The 17,739-nt window shown below is 39.1% G+C and overlaps 1 long non-coding RNA gene across 1 annotated transcript in view; it reads right to left on the bottom strand.

Moving 5' to 3' along the window:
- LOC127465227 (uncharacterized) overlaps nt 1-17,739 on the bottom strand; it is a 35,743-nt gene that overhangs the window by 3,017 nt on the left and 14,987 nt on the right. The window contains exon 2 of the long non-coding RNA XR_007901951.1: nt 14,480-14,544. This is a non-coding gene — a long non-coding RNA (uncharacterized LOC127465227). The remainder of the gene's footprint in view (nt 1-14,479; nt 14,545-17,739) is intronic.

Here is a 17,739-nt window from a genome sequence, read left to right as displayed (position 1 = left end):
GTCCTTTTTGCTTAAACTTCAGTTACTATTTCCTAAAGTCCCCACTATATGTAAAGAAGGGAGGACTTTGCTCACATTTGTGGAATAGACAACTAAACTATTATGTCTGCATGTCCAAAATATTGTTCAGTAACCATGTCAAGGCAACAAAACAACATATTTAAATCAATTTAAAAACCAAACTATCCTAGTGGTATCAGTGTTGAAACACTGATTATTTTTTATTTAATTTCATGTATCTCTTGTTTCTACTGCGTTTCAGTGTTCGTAACTAACTCTCAGGATGGCTTAAATGCACATTTCTGTTAGTTCTAAAGCGGCTTTGCTACACTGCACTAACTGAAGTTCTGATAATTTAAATATATAGCATTAAAAAGGAAATACATTTCTTTCATGTTCTTCTTTTCTGCGCTATCAACACTTTCTATTAAATAGCCCCACAGTCTTCTTTCTACTACAAAAGATGCAGACATCAAAACCGACAAACTCAGCGAAGAGTTTTATTGGCCACAGTATCTTTACTCATTTGGACAAAAAAGAACTTATTGATATAATATAATTCTATGCTGGAAAAAAGCAAACTTGAAGCTATAGTTTTTCAGGAGCAACAATAGGAGCGTTAGGGTCAAGATAGCATAAACAACTGTTGTTCTTTGACCAATCTTTGAACTTATGCCTGCTCTGTGTTCTTCCACCTTGGCTACTACCAGCTGAACAAGATAAAAGATCTTTTCAAATAAAAATGTATGTTTGCAAAATGTACCATTGGATTCAAATACTTAGTAAAACTTCTGACCTTCAGTCCCGCTGAATTGAAAACACAAAGGCAGCTTTGAAATGTTGCAAATTGGGCCCAGCTGACATTTAAACATCAATTCTGAATGTGTCTACACCAAAATATCGATGCATCAGAAGTGGGGCTATTGATTTTTTTTTCAACGTGTTTCAGCCATCTACTTTCCTTCACCTCATTTCATTTCTGTTAGTTCTTACAATGAATAGACTTTAGCTGGGAGTTCACATGCAAAGAAACCTCTTGTTTAAAATAAAAAAGTACCAAATATCACTGTTTTCCTGAAATCAGTGCCCAGACCTTGTACCACCATACTGTTATCTCTGCTCACCCAACCTCTTCCAACAGAAATGTTCCATAAAGAAGATGTTATCTGTGAAACTGTGGAATGGACAACCATTGCCCTGAAAGACAGCTAGAGTCGAACCCATAAATTGGTGGGATTCCTTCTTTGGTGCTTTCAGGATGCTTGAAGTAATATCAGTGCATGGCTCAGCCTGGGCATTTGTCCTCAGAACTCCCCAAGTCATCATCTTGGACAGACCACTCTTCCTCACTTCTCTGCCAAATCAAGCAGGATACTTTAAAGCAGCTTGTCTGATGCTCATCTGCAGTCATAAGGGACAGAAAAACTCTCCTGAACAGAAACATCTACAAGTTTCATCAAAATGTCCTTTTTGCCCTCACTTTAGTGTTCGATCCTTCCCCTCTCTCTCTTCAGGTCTTGTCCCCTCTGACAGAGGGTTTCAGTGTTGAGGAGAGAGGCTGCCAAAAACAAAATTGGGGCTCAGCTTGAATTATCTCTGAATTAGGCAAAAGCTCAGAACTAAGTCAAATCCCAATTCTCATGGTTAGTTGTATTTTTCTCTCATTCCCTCCTAGTGCATAATTCTTTCTACAGTTTTTAAGTGCTCTGGAAGGACCACCGGAAAGAAAAGTTGAAAAGCAGGAGGGTAGTAAGATAGGCACCTTATGTTGTAAGTCTGAAGAAGACAATGAAAACAGGGACTTACTGAAAGAGAAGCTGTGCACCATGCTGCAGATACTATTATTATTCTGCCAATACCAGTAGGTGGGGTGCTGCAAGGGAATATTTATTTGGCCAGATATTTCTGCAATGTATGGTGTTTATTAGCACTAAATTAAGCCTTTATTTGTTGTTTGGTCTTGGGGTTTCTTGTTTTTTGGTTTGGTATTTTTTTTAAGGGGGAGGAGGGGGAGGTTTGTTTGTTTTTTGTTGTTGTTGTTCTTGTTTCTGGGCTTTTTTGAGGGAGGAGTAAAAATTTACTCTGTCTTCTTTATCTCTGAATGCTGGCAACCTGGCTGGCCATATGGCACTGGAGAACAGTTCTGTTTGGCTCCCATTGTGTCCTTCCACTTTGCATTCAGATATACCCAGGTGTTCTGAAAAGATGGAGGCAGATCATTGTCCCCATTTTATGAATGAGGAAACTGAGAGAGAGATCACAGGGTTTGCTTGGTCCTTCTTGGGACACAGATCCAAGAATAGAGCAGCCACCCCCTTGGCACACTCCTCACTGGAACAGCACTGTTCTCTGGGATAGCAGGGTGAATGGTACAGGTGTGGGGGAGCCAAAGGTAGGCACAAGCTGTTCCATTTAGACGTTTTAAGTGCATCCTTCACTTTGCATTTGAAAAACTAACTGATTTTGCTATTATGTTTCTCCTCACTTCCAGATGCAGCCAGATTAATTTCTACTTGCACCAGAGAGCAAGAGACGCAGTCTCCCCAAATCCCAAATATCGGTGCTTGTCATATAAAGGAAAAATATACTGACTGATTGATTTGTGGTGCTTGACTGATTGTTTGTTTGTTTTGTTTCGTTTAACTCCTTTAATTAAAACAGGTACCAAAAAAAAAAAAAAAAAGTGGAAAGAAAATTTCAGGTAAATTAAATTAAGTAGAAAAACAACAGAAAGAAAAAATAAAGCCTACTTTTAAATTTTTGAGACCTGGGACATAAAGAGACATTTGAAGCTAATGGAGAGCCTGATGAGTAGGCTTCATGCCCCAATCTCCATCTCCCTTTGTAATGCATTGCCCTAAGACACTTCATATGAAAAATGATTCAAAGAATAAACACGTTCCTAGCTTTTGCTGTTATGGCCCAGTATATTCAGTCAAAGAAATTGGGTCAGTGTACTTTTTATTTTCTTTCCATTCTACTAACTCAACAGGATACTGGCCACATTCCAAGCATGCTGTGTCCCATTCCAGATTTCATAGACACTGAAAAGAATAACACCAATGAAAAAATGGACTGTGGATGGCTCAGCTGACACAGCCACAGGCAGGAAATGGCTGGTTGTTGCAGCATAATATCCACAAAGCTAGACAGACTGCAGTTTTAGTTATTTTACGTTTCATCCTGCCAACCATGTCTATTGGTTGCTGCAATCAGAGCTGCTGCTGCTGCAGGGTAGAAAGCAAAAAATAAAATAACAAATATGGAACAGCAGAAGCCTCTGCTGGTACTGTGAATATACACAGTGGAACCTGCTACTGACTTGACTAACTAATTGATTTCTGATACTTTCATTGTACCTTGTAAGAGGTCTGGATTACAATGATTAAGACTGGTCATTTAGAGATGAGAAAGTTTTGTGAAATAAAATACCTTGTGAAAGGGACATTCTGGAATGTCTTTTTGGTGTACAGTGGAGAGGTTAAGGGGCTATAGTTATATGCATGCTTGTATATTTATATGCATAAAATATGTATGCATGCTTATTATGTATGTATATTCATATGCAGGGCTAAAAGCTCCAAAAATCTAAAGGCATTTTCAAAACACTTTTGGAAGCTCTCTTCTCTCCTTAGTCATCTTAATATGATTTTTTACCTAAGCAATCTCACTATAGAGTAGGAAGCTTTGTACACCTACTCCTGACATAATGATAATACAGAGGAGGGTGTTGAACAAAAATTAATAACTAATTAGCTTCACCATATCACTCCTGAATAAAAACAAATGTGTTTTTTCATTTCTAATCCTTTAGAAAAATTTATGTATGAAGGGAACAGTGATTTCCCCTTGTTTCTCAATTGTTGAGATTTTTATTTGTTTTTTTGGTAGTTTTTTTTGCCAATCTGGACAAAGAGGACAGAGAAGTTGACATTCTTAAGAGTGTGTGTGAGTGTATGTTTGGATATTTACACATATAAGTGGGGTGAGGGGTAGATAAAAACAATGCGAATATTTTAAACAGATTGGAAATTTAATTAAGAAATATTCGAAGACGTTCAGATGGTGCACAGAGCCCCATAAGACTCAGTTGTTCAGACTGCCACAGCAGCCTCCAAAATGCCCATTTCAACCACGGAGTGAGCACCCAGAAGAGCTGGGACAATAGTGATACTCGGCTTATGCACAATGTTACACACCAAGGCACAGGCTGTAACCTTCTGTAGAATCACGATGTCTCCAGCTATTGCTTGAATTAGTTGAATGACTAATCTGCCCTCAGTAAGTGTGGAGCAACCTCATGTTCAGTGAAGCAGCAAACAGTCCAGGGATTTTCCTAGCACTCCTATCAAATGTAAGTAACACCATTATTCTAGTAAAACTGAAGCACTGAGAAATCCCCAAGTAAATCACTGACACAGCTGGGAATAAAAGCTGGACTCCCCAATTCCCAGGCTTGTGCATTAACCAGTAGAAAACTCATCCCCTTTTATTCAGTGGGGAAAAACAGCTGAATTCCCATGGGGAAATGGGGAATTACTGTGTATAATCCTACAATTATAAGCCATTAGGTTTACTAAGATAAATCCTATTGTAATACACACAATCTGCAAAAAGGAAACCATGATGAAATACGGAAGTCAAATCAACATAGTCCATTGTTAACGAGCTAAGATTGTTAATAGTCTATTCGCACTTATCAGACTGGTGTCAGACAGCAGCCACATTCTCAGCAAACTTGTTAGGGACCATCTCACAATCGTTAGCAGAGATATACCTCCAGTGCCCCACAAGAGAAGCACTATCTTATCAGAGGTAAAATGGATTAAAAATACTTTTAGGCCCATATAGCCCAAACCTGTGAATTCTGCCAGAAAACACAGAAAATCATTTTGGGATTCATTTTCCTGATTTCTGTTTATTCTTTCCTTCTGGAGTAAACAAATATTCTGTGTAACCGGACATGTATCCAGAATGCACTGCCTGAGGTCTGGATGTTTTTGGCAGAATTTGGAATACAACCTTAATCCCTGAGTCCCAGTGCTCTCTCATCAGTGAAGAATTGCAATCGGGGCCTTATAGCAGTAATCAAAGAGAAGTGATTGTCATGAGAACAGAGCACATGGAAAAGTAAGAGAAAATTGGATAGGACTTAGGACAAGTAAGAGATAAAGAAGTGTTACTGAATGAAACCAGTAGCAAGGATTCCTTACCTATTTATGACAATTTGATTAAGGTGAGAGGTAACTATCAAAGTAGGGACATGATAGCTAACTGATTATGGGAGGGTAAGCATTGACACTGCGTGACTCTGAAGTGGAGTACACTCGGTGGAACTTTTCTCTGTTTTAAAAAGCAGCAGGGTTTTTTCCCAGGTTTTTTTTTGGTTGGTTGATTGGGTTTTTATGGGTATTTTTTATTCTTGTTCCTGTTGAACCTGTCAAAAGAGTGATTCTGCTACCCATTCTTATAAAAGCACTGACATTTGGAAGCAAACCCAAGCACTGAAAGAGACAGGCTCGGTGCTTTTAGCTCAGCACCCTCAGCATAAAGGTCAAGAGCCTGCAGCATCACCCAAGCAGAGAAGGTGATACACAAGGTCCAGGTGACTCAGTCACCTAGCTCAGAGCTTGCATGCAGCTGAACTGTCATTCACCCCTTATCAGTGCTCACTCCACAAGTCCAGTGTTGAGATCAATTAAAGGGCAGCATGGGAAGTAACACTCATCAAGTCAAGGGCTGCACAATGACTAACTTTGAAATTAATCAGAGTCTGAGGTTTTTCTGAGTTACCAGTCATTTTAGCCCGATGTAGATAGTAAAGGGGTAGCTGGTAAGCCTGCCCACGCTAGATAGTTCACATATAATTTCACTTGGGTTTCTGCATCAGCTTTATAAGAGAGCCTCCCCCACTCATTTGTTAGAAACCAAGCATCGTGTGACTGTATCCAGGAGAAACAAAGCTGTTTAAATCAAGTAGCTATGAGTAAAAATTCAAGTTGCAAACTAACCAAGTGCCCAATATTACATGCTGAAATCTGTTATCTGTAAAGAAATCAGGACAGTCCTTCGCAAGTATGACCTGAATTTTATTTCTTAGTTTCAATGTGCTATAAACTACTTCTCTTCCAAATAGAGTACCACACTTAAATAATCACACTTAATTTTGCATTTTTACAAAATCAAAAAAGGAATTACTAAGGTTCAACATGTACAAAAAAAGCAACTCTTCACAGTCTGTCAATTATAACTATAACAAGAAACTACCAAGAATAGTTATTCAGAGGTGACTGTAGTTCTGTGGTGAGTGAAGTGATTTCCATTACAGCTTCTGTTTTTTGCAGAAAAATAAGATGTTCTCTGAAAACACAGATTTCTCCCCCTTTTTGGGTTTGGTGGGGTTTTGTGCAAACACATTTACTACAAAATGTTCCTGGGTCATGAAAATTTCAGCAACACAGTTGCAATTTGTTTTCAATTGTCGGTAGATAAGTGGAAATTACAGGATAGCTTTTTGGTGTGTTTTTGAGTTACAGAATAGGTTGCAGAGAATCAGACACAAGATTGAACATATGTTAGATCCTGCAGACAGATTTGAGCTTAGCAGTAAGCATGTGGTTAGTCTAATTTAGAGGAATTATAATATTAGGCAGGACTACTTCTAAGATTGGGTAAGAGATTCATTTTTAGACTCACAGTATTTGAAGAATTTGATCACTTCTTTATTTTTTAGGGATAATTCCCTTCATTTTGTGGCATTAACTAGCTTACACCAATCAGTTCCTCAGTGTCAAACAGTTCCTCAGGACAATAGCCTCGGCTCCTTAATTTCTCTGAGTAATATCATAGCACCAGCTGCATCACCAGTAATGACCCACAGGTATCTGATTTCAGCCGCATCCATGTTTTACACTCTGTGTCTCCTGATACACCTGACCAGACACCTCACCTTGGTAGCCATGTCTCTGATAGAAAAAAACTCTCTTGTGCTGCTACTGGAAATAGGAGTAGCTTCTGCATTAAGCCATTGACACCTAATAGGTATCTAAACAATCAAATGGGTTTTGCCTATCCCTTACAGCATCTTTACTGCCTGGTATTTTCTCTGAGAAACCTTTTGCTGACTTCAAACAGACTGGTATTTTATTCTATATATTTAAAATCATGCATTGCATACTCACTGGGTTTATCTAAGAAGTGCAGGAAAGGGTGACATGCCATAAAACTGCCAATACTATGCAGATAACCTTGGCTTAACTTTGGATGACATTGTATCTCATAGAATTTTACAGGTTGAGATTGCCAAATAAAGATATGCTCTTATTAAAAAAATGTTATTAATATTTTTTCTCCTCTTTCTTCATAGAATATACATTGAATCTCAACTCAGAACACTTTAGCTTAACCTTTTACAAACATCTATCACAACAGAATAAAAAAACCTCATCACATGTCAGCAAGTGGAATTGGGACTTAATATGTAACAAGGCTTTCATAATAAAATAGAGTTAAATTGTGAAAAAGAACACATAATGTAACATTTTTTACCAGCAAGACATTTTATCACCTTCTCCTGAAGCTGGAATAGAGAAGTGATAAGGTGAAAGGCCAAATGATAGCCATCTTTACCACAGAATTTTTCAATGATGCTTTATCTTTGATGTTTTCTTCTAAAAGAGAAGTATAGAAAAGTACTGTGCAGATTATAAACCTTACTGTGGACTACATTAAACTGACTGCTACTTTAAATACAAGTGTTAACAAGTTTCATTTGCTATACTTTGCAGGAAAAGTCTGTGCCTTTCTGATTTTTTTTCCAGTTTAAGTTGCTTTTTGCTTAGAGGCATCAGGAGTTGCTGGTCTATGGGAAGAAAACATTTCTTACTGAGCTCAAGTTCCATTTCACACTGCTACAAGCATTGCCCACTCTTTCTGAATCATAAAGCACGACAATCCCAATTACTTAGTATGGAGTTTCTCCATGAATAGGGTTTAATTGCCAGTGAGAGGTCCATAATTTCTTTTAGTCATCAAACACTTCTTCATCAATTACTGATTCATGAAACAAACATTGTCTGGGCTTTTGCTCTAACTTACATTTCAAAATTGCTTCAGGAAAGTTAGAAATGTCACAAGTTAGTCTATAATAAACCCACAGCTTTGTATCTGACAAGGCATGACAACTCATTGGTGTAAATGAAAGTCTAACTAGTATGCTCAAAAAAATATGCCTGCTAAAAGAACATTAAATTTTCACCACATGCTTATACTGGTTCTATACCATTGCACAATTTTTCTTCTACTTCTTCTTCTGTTTATATTCTCTAAATTTCCCCCATCTTTTTCTACATCATATTTTTCCCAGATTGGTTTCTTGAACAAGATCTCTTTTACCATAACACTTGTACTAGCATGAAGAAAGTAGCACAGGCAGGTAAAAAATGGACAAGCACACTCCCCTAACAGAAATATCTGTCTAACCCAGATTGAGTGATTTACCTGACAAAGAAAACACTTGTAAAACATCCATGTACAAGCTTCTCAGGTTTTTCATAATGTCAGAAGTAGACACTGGGTCTTCAGAATTAGGTAACAGCTCATTAAAATAGTTAGTACATTTTAGAAAAGTAGTGCTGATGTTAGTCGGTAATGAATTTTCTCCTAGTGAAGTCTAATAATTTTGGCATGAAGAGATTGATCTAAATATAGCTTCTGCAATTCAATAATGTTAATGTTTAGAAATTAGGTTTCCCATTGGGTTTGCTAGACTGCTGAAGTTCAAACTTACAAAAGTAAATGCAGCCTATGTGGTAGTTTTAGCTTGATTTTCTCCCTGGACTGAAACCCCACAGCAAAGCCAATTTTTTGGGTTCCTCCCCACAACCCCCTCACACCCTCCTAACACACCCCAACTGGGATGGGACTGGCAAGCCAAAAGGCTGTATAACAATACCATGGAAAGGGACAAGGATAGTGGATCCCTAATGTTCTAAAAGCAACAGGTTTTTTAATATCCATCTGGAGAAGTTTGAACCTACAGTTTTTAGTGTTCAACAGATGAATCACCTAAGCATACATGACAATCAGTTTATCAGCTAGACTAAAAAGCTGAATATCCAACAAGAGCAGACATACTCATTTAAATAACTCTGCTACTGCATGAACACAGGGCCCTGCTATTGCCGTGGTCTGAGGTTATATAAACACAGACATGCTCGAGCATTTGTCAGGGCTCTTTTTCATTTTTTATAGCATTACTGGAACCTTCCCGAGAGTGCGGAAACAGTATTTGTTGGAGAACAAGCCTCATTAAAATAAATGACACTGTTGCTACTTCCTCAGATAACTTTGCTTCTGTCTCAGCAAAGGTAGACTGGTTCTATTACTGGGAAACAGTCTCTATTGCCAATTCTGTGGTAGAGGAACGGCATTCTAAATTTAAAAATCCTTTCCTATTGATCCGTGTTTATCACATAATACTACGCTGGCTTGCATTAAACAGCAGAGATATGTTTTCATCCCTATGAAAGAATTAAATGCCCAATTCTTCTTATTACTACTAGTCGTGTGCCTAATGCCCAGTGTGCCTGCCTTCAAACATATCCCCTTAATTGCCTAATGTGCAGTCTTGAGAGAGGCAGATTATTCAGTTTCATGTTTCTGCATTTGCAAATATACCAAGGAAATGGTGGCTGTGGCACAAAGAACAGATTTGTCAATTTGTTTATTTTCAAAACAGGACAGCACAGGGACTTTGTTCTTGCAACTCTTGGCTATAGCACTGTGAAATTCTAAAAAAAAAGGAAACATTTTAACATATGGATTTCTACAGCGTGGGAAGGCTTTGCTTTGCATTCAGGACTCTTTCCAATTAAACTGAATGTTAGCTCAGCCCATTTAAAATGCATATAAACTATACTTACATGTTTCCAGTTATGCTGACTCTCCTTCTGAAAGATACCATGAAGGGCATGACCAGAACTGCAGAAATGTTTTAACTCTGAAGTTTACAGGTGGGTTTCTGTTAGCTGTTTTTTTTTTCCTCTCTGGATGGAAAAATGTAGATACCTAAAGACAGTATTTACTACTGTTCTTTTGAAACAATTGAAGTAGTTGTACAATGAAAAGTGTACAGTGAAAAGAGTATATTCTGAACAATTATTGTCATTCAGCATTACACTAGAGTGAAAAAAATTTTGACTATGTTGAGTAGACCACAAAGAGCTTTACTGGGACTAAACCTGGTGTTACATTACTTCTCACAATCGCAATATGAGAATTTAGTTGTATTAAGTGAAACATACTATTAAGAATTGTATACTTGCAAATACTCTCCAAGGTTGGGAATAAATCAGAAAAATTCATGCAAATAATTTCATAGTGACCGTATCTATTTTGGAAACCAAAGTCTATTGGAGTCCACAACGCAGTAAGTCACTGTAGCCTTGGTAAAATCTTGGAGATGACGTTTTCTCTTTTAAAATAATAAAGACATTTTAAATAGGTTTCTCACAGAAACTGTGATGAAATTCATTTAGTACAGATCAATCTGTCCACACTGTCTCTATTCACATATTCCAACCAGCCTTTATTGTTAGAGGGAAAAGTACAGCTCAAAAAAACATCTAACCAAATAAATAAATCCTTTTTCCTGTCCTTTGAGAAAAGCAGAATGATTCCCTCCCAGAGAAGCCTCAGAGACTTAGGTGGCTAATGGAGGAAGGGAACATCAGCCAGAAGTCCCAAGGGTAGCAGGGGTGATGAGTTGTTTCCTCAACGGCAGGCAGAGCTACATCCTGAAATTTTCAGTGTCTCTAAAATGAGCAACTCTTCTATTTTTTCACCTAGGGGAAATGTTTTGCACAGAGAGGCCCCCCTGGGTGCCTCAAGCCATTTCTCATCAAGCTGTGCCTAGGATAGCAGCTCTGGGCTGTATTTTCTCTGGGCTGTTGCTCCTGGGTGTTAATCTCCATGTAAAATGGTTCCTTCCACAGCTCACAGCATCATTGTGTCTATATGCCATGATTAGGTAGAGAGGAAGCCACTGTTAGCTTCTTCATGTCGCCAGGGCTGAGGCAGGCCAGAGGTTTACAACTCCTCATGTCTCCTGTTTGCTTTATTATTTCCCTCATCTCCCAGACAGGGCAATAGCATACTGAGAAATAAACCTCTTTACTCTGCCATATCCCTGTAAGTGGGATATCCTCCTTAGCAACTGCCTGAGCCAGTCAGTCAAAGTTTTCCCAAATGCTTCTTAGCATCAGCTAAGTCACATAATATTAATACCACTGATGTCTGCTACATCTCTATGGGTTTTTAGTAAAGAGCAAATGTTATTAGAAGAGGTACTGTGGCTTTCCCTTCATTTGTTCTTACACAGTACTCGATAAACAAGAAGCAGTTTTTCAAGTCACACAAATCAAGCACAGGTATCTAGGACCGAACGTTCACCATAAGATGCAGAAATTCAGTCCCTACAAAGTCAGATGGGTGTCTGGGAGCAGTGTAATGGTACCAGGAATCTTTTCATGTCATTAGTTCCAAATCAGCCCTGGCTGGGGCTGACCAAAACCAACAAAACCAACACTATTGCTGCTATTTGGTGAGTTGGCACTTCCTCTCCACTGTCCTCAGCAGAAAAATCATTATCCTTTCTGGTAGTCATTAGAGGCATTATTACCTTCCTCATTGTGAAGTCCCAGGTTGTCCAGGACCTGTAAGACCATGCAGTTCCTGGGAATGCCCTAACTTCACAGATGCAACTGAAGGGGATTTAACGGTAACAAAGGGGAAGCATAAGATGAGTCTCCATGTGAAAGTAGATTTATTCTGTTGCACATGCAGGACCAAACTGACTCAAAGGTGCATGAGGAAAAGCTGAAGACTCCTCTGAGCTCCCCATACTACTCTACCTCCACAGGATACAAAGTCATAATTTATCCAAACATTGAAGACAGAGTTCCTCAGCTAGCGTAAACAGGAGTTTACCCATTGGCTCTGGCCCTCCTGAGAACAAACTCCCATTGACTGATAAGTGATCCTGAGGATAAGGCACTATTGTTGGGCTGTTTCTAAGAGCTGGCCTTCATAAACTAATCCTTTCATGGGTGCCATAGGCACCACATTCTAAAGCACTAAATTCACTTGAGAAATCCCAGAATTAGAAAGCAAATTGACTCACCAATTTTGCCTGTAAAGGTTTTATTTTGCCAACCTATATTTAAGAGGACACGAATCTAGGTACGGTAAGATTAGCAGTGCACAAATAGGTGAAGCAGAGGCGGGGTTACCCCAATGTATTTTCAAATCAAATTTACAAAGGAATTCCATGTGCTCAAGGGCAATTATAGTCATGCAACTGTAGGTGACTCAAACCCATGACTAATAAAAATTAAATTGGCCCAAAATTAATCATATGCAGCAGAAATTATTTGATTCAACCAGATTAGCAGCTAAAATGCCTCTAGAGGGTTGGATTAGCAGAAGATATACCCTCCTATCTCCAGACGCAGAGAGCAATATTTGAAAAAGGCAAATTAACAATTAGCAAAATAGCTAGTTCTCCTTCGCTGTCAGTAATGAAGAAAAAAACAAGTGAAACATGACTGTACGTGTTGTGTTTTTCCTGCATTTTCAGTTCTTCCATCAAAATTACTGCAGCAGATGCTGCAGTGCATGACTGATGGCAGACTAGGCAGTTAGAAAGAGATCACTCAGTGGTAAGTATAACACCCCCAGTTTTGCATTATTTGACAGTAAAAGTTAGTCAGGACAGATGTCTAATATTCAGTATGAAGATGGTTAATCCAACTTTGGATCAAGGAGATGAGCTAAAACCAATTGGTCTTTTCAGCTTCCCTCCAGTCTTCTCTTCCATTATCTGAGCGTGCAGTAGCCTAAGAGACCTGCTGGCTGGATGTGCCTGGTGGTGTGGGTGCTAAACCCCTGGACAGCTCACCAGACAAACCAACAGGCTCAGGGTGACTGAATTTTGTGAAGGAAGCCTCTTCAGCTGAAGAGCGCACTTGCAGACCTCCCGTTCAGACAGACAATCTGAACTTAACAGTGGTTGCAGAGCATCCCTCAATACACAGAAGGATGTGAGCAGCACTGTTATGCTTTTCACTGCTAGTCCCTGAGCTAGACATACTTCCTGTGGGATTCATACCAGTTCATATTTACTTAAAGGGTTAATTCAACTTGAGTAGCCCAACTTCACATTGTATTGTGTCCTTATTTCACAGCTACAGACTAGCTTCTCTCTGCTGGAAACCTGCTCTTAACAGCAGTACCCTGTTCAGGAACTTCTGTATTGGGGTACAAAGCAGATGCAATGGACCACAGAACATTTCCAGCATGTCCAAGATATTGCATATGGGCTAACGATTGCATTTTGTGAACTGAGGACCAATGAAACAGTTCCATCCATCCTAGTTTGATTTACAGCAGACTGAGAGACACAATGGCAAGGAAAAACAGTCTTAGATATCCTTACTATCCTCTTCCCATTTCTGAATCTAGGATTAGATATTCGCAGGTTCTTGTTTTGTTTTACCTCTCCATGAAGCATTAGTGCTTCAAAAATAGAAAAAGTATAACCAAAATGTACATATAGGCTAAGGATCAGTACTTCAGTACTTTAAAAGCCTTCCTTCTCCATTCTCTCAGGCAAAGGTACACAGTTAGATTTCCATCAGAGTAAAGGGACTGTTCCTGTGGCTAACTTTAAATATGGAAAAAGCATAACCCTGACATCCCATGATATCTGGATTTCTTGTGTTTATTTGTAGGTACCACCACTGCCACCCTGTATCATGACTTCACAGAATAAATCCCTGCACCAGAATACAGTACAGTTCTGATAATTTTGTCGGGTGGTCTGTAACCATCAGTCACATACATGGAGTTAATCATATAAAGCAAAAAAAAAGAAACCAAAAACAAACCCCCATATTTTCTTGAAGGCTGCAGTGCCAAGATGGAAATATTACTCTAAATAGGCAAAATATGTATTTAGTTTTCTCAACAGCTGGATCTAGAAGTCTGTTGGAATTTCTCAAGCACCTGATATAGACCAGAACTATAACTCCATCCCAAATTTCTGCTCATTCAAATCTTTTAGTTCACTCCCTTGTACATTAATGACATCAGTCTCATAACCCTTTCACTTTTCCTTTCATAACACTTTCACTTTTCCTTCTAGGGCATAAAAAGAATCCCTACAGTTCTCAAATGTTAGTTAGGAACTGTAACTCTAATGAAACTCTTTTGTAATATAGCTGGCTAGGTTGCACAGTGGCTGGTTACTGTGCTGGAAGCTGTTTTTAAATGTGATCCTAACATGAATTGACTGAATTCACCCAGAATATGGACAGGGCCTCATTTATCTGAACTCTGATTTATAGTATATAAAAAAAAAAAAATCAGGTTTCATTTACATAATTCCCTGAAGACGCATATTCTACATAAATTTGCTCACCTGTTTTCATTCCTTTTTATAAACCTAGGCAAAGACAATCTCTCCAAGAATATCTATCGGAAAACCTGGGAAAGAAAATAGAAGAGATATATATGGATGATTCTTTAATGTTTGGGAGGCATTTAGCTCAAGTAGTAAACACTTTTTATGAATAGTATTATTAAGGAGATTTCATGACATTAAGAAAGCTTCATTATTACAGCTTTCCTTGAAGTCACTATTGAGTCAAATATAGTTGCAAAACCTTCAGTGTGTTTGGTACTTATGCTTGAATCATCTTTTACATTTTTCATAAGCCACAATCCAAATAAAGCAAAAGAAGATTAGGCCCCTATAAAAATTATGTCAATAAAAATAATATTTTTTAAATCATCTTCCTATGAAGATCAAAATATGTCCAATGAGAGTATGAGCTCCGTACTCTTCCCTTACAGGATTTTTTAGACAAGATTTGAAGGCTTTAGTCACCAGTTGAAATACATTTACAGTGCTGATGGTACACAACACTAATGACAGAGAATTATAAGGAAATTGAAGTTGGAAGAGGGGTCTGGGCATGACCTAGTCCAAACCTCTACAAGGCTACTTTAGAGATAGGTTGCTCAGGACCTTGTCCAATCAGGATTTGGGTGTCTGAAGGGAATGAGATTTCACAGCCTTTCTGGGCTCATGTTCCAGTGCCAAATCATTCTCTCAATGAAGGATTCTTCCCTTAAGCCTCGCTGCACTGTGCCATAGACACCTTAGCCTGTTGGCTTGCAAGGGCTTTCTGCCTGCAATGCTGTAGACCTTCTTTTGCACACCCAGATTTGCTCCCTTTCACACAAGCTGCCAAGGCAGCGTTTTCCAGAGCCTCTGCCATGGTGTCTTTCCTTCATTGCTCTCAAGCTGTTTCTTCAGGTTGTTTGTCTCAAGCACGTGCAAACACTGATAGCGTTGTTGGGAAAGGAGTTCTCATGGGAAGTGACTTCTGCTGGTGTGGCAATCACACCTTCTTTCTCCCCTTCTCCCCTTTCCCCTTCAGCTGTAGCGTCTGGGTTACATTAGAGGACCAGCAATGCACATCCACAAAGTTCAACTACCAAGCAGCACATAGCATCTGCTGCTCATCAAAGCAAGCTCCAAGCCATGCTAACATTCCTCAGCAGGAACGACCAACAAGGACTGGTGGAAACCATAGAGCTACTGGGGGAGAATTACTATTACTGGGGGAACCTTGCTGCGTAGGAGAACATACACAGAGGGTGTTCCTCTGGGGACCCTCACCACTTCCCAGCTGGCCCATGAGCAGTTTCCCCATCACCTTCTTTCTGTCTGTTTGTTTCTCCTTCTCTACCCATGTATTTTTCCCTGAAGATAGCTTTCATCATCAGAACTGATGTACACACCATCAGCTATGGATAGCCCTTGCTAATACACCTCCATGCATGTGAACCTGTCTGAACACACTTTGTGTTGATAATATTTTAATAAGAATTTCCCTTTCTGCAGCTCATCACCGCTGTCTCTTGTCCCCATCAGGGTATCACAATCTGATCTCATCTCATCAGGGAGCACAAAGAGTCAGGTTCTGTGCTCCCTCTAACCCTTCCTCAGGTAATGAAAGACTGAATTAAGATACACACACACAAAAACTTAGGTTTCCTCACATTCTCCAGTCTCCTCAGTGTCTTAGCAGCCCTCCTGTGAACTCTTCCCAGTTTGTCAACAACTCTTTTTACGTGCCCCTAAACCAGATCCAGCAATCCAAGTGTGGCTTGTGAGTACTGAACAGAGGGGAAAATTGCTTTGTTTAGCCTGCTGGATATATTCTTGCTAATGCAGCCCAGGATATGGTTAGCTTTCTTCCCCATAAAGATAGGCTCTTGGCACATTTGATTACCAGGACTGCAAAGCCCATTTCTGGAGAACTGCTGCTTCCCCAGTAAACCCCAACTGGTGTCCATTCATGGGGTTTTTCTGCCCCAGGCACAGGAATTTACCTTTGCTTTTGCAGAACTTCACAATATTGCTTTCTGTCCATTCATCCAGCTTGTTGAGGTTCTTCCCTGGCCTTACCTACAGTGTAACTGTACTAGTCTATGCAGTTTATGCCAAAGGAGGATCTGGGCTCTAGTTTCTATTTCCAGCTCTGTTTTTCTCATGTGAATGCAGCAGTTAATTCACAACATATGGGAGAGGTGGGGGAGGGAGCTCCTGCTCACACAGCTCAAGCAGCTAGATTGATTTTTGCTAAAACTTGAAAAAAACCCACAGTACATACCACATGTGACAAGTCACCATCCTGTATTTCTGATATAAATTATATTGTATAACAAAATGTGAGTGTAAAAATCTAGTAGCACAGCAGTTATGCTACACAACACTTCACCTGCCTGGGAGTATTGTTATTTCCATTTTCATAGTAATGGGCTATTGTATCCCAAAACGTGCTGAGAGAAAACACATTAATGGGATTTTATGTGAACACTTGGAGAACTAATTTATACAACGAAACTGGACCGGAATTGTTTGATTAAATGCAAATCATTAACATTGTGAACAATACAAATAGCAAGTAAACCTAAACTGAATGTGAAATAACGAGAGAAAAATGGGCTTTTGCAGTGTTTAAAATGCACAGGTCAGATCATGCACCTTCCACAGTATCTGCTAAGGCAATTTTACAGTAGAAATGGGAGGTTTTTTTGTTATAGCAAAACCAGCTTTCATTTGATTGACTGGAAGAGACATATTGCAATATTGAGCATGGTCTCTATATCCACAAAAGTATTTCTAATGCTTATTTACCTCCCTCATTTCCCACTGAAATCAACTGGCAGTATGAATATTGTACAGCCTTTTAGATTCGAACTATGTGACTTAAATCCCTTCCAAATATGGTCTTGAGTTGGAAGGTTGTTTTTTTATCCATAAATGAAAAGAAAGAGTATCTCATAAGAGAAAAGGAGAAGACAGCTTATATTTCACAATCCTTGCTTGAATGCATCTCAGTCCCCTCCTTTCACAGATAAGCAAGGATGTTTAGACAAGCAAGATGCCAGGAGTTAGAAGAGACTGGAGTGTCTACAACATAGAGGCAAAAATACTGCAAATTAGGAACAAACACAATGAGAACAGGAGTTAAGTGCTTATAAATACCCATCTTCTGCAGCAAAGCTGTAATCCAGATTCAAAGCTGCTTGTTTTGTGTCTTTTACAGAATTTTCATTGCATCTCTAGGGTCAGGAAGGCAGGGAAGAGAGCTGCAAAAGTGACAC

Source organism: Manacus candei, unplaced genomic scaffold (assembly GCF_025592945.1).
Source record: "Manacus candei isolate 608988 ecotype Guabito, Panama unplaced genomic scaffold, ASM2559294v1 h1tg000008l, whole genome shotgun sequence".
NCBI lineage: Eukaryota > Metazoa > Chordata > Aves > Passeriformes > Pipridae > Manacus > Manacus candei.
Note: the sequence above shows the minus strand (reverse complement) of the source record. Positions and strands in the feature narration are given on the sequence as shown.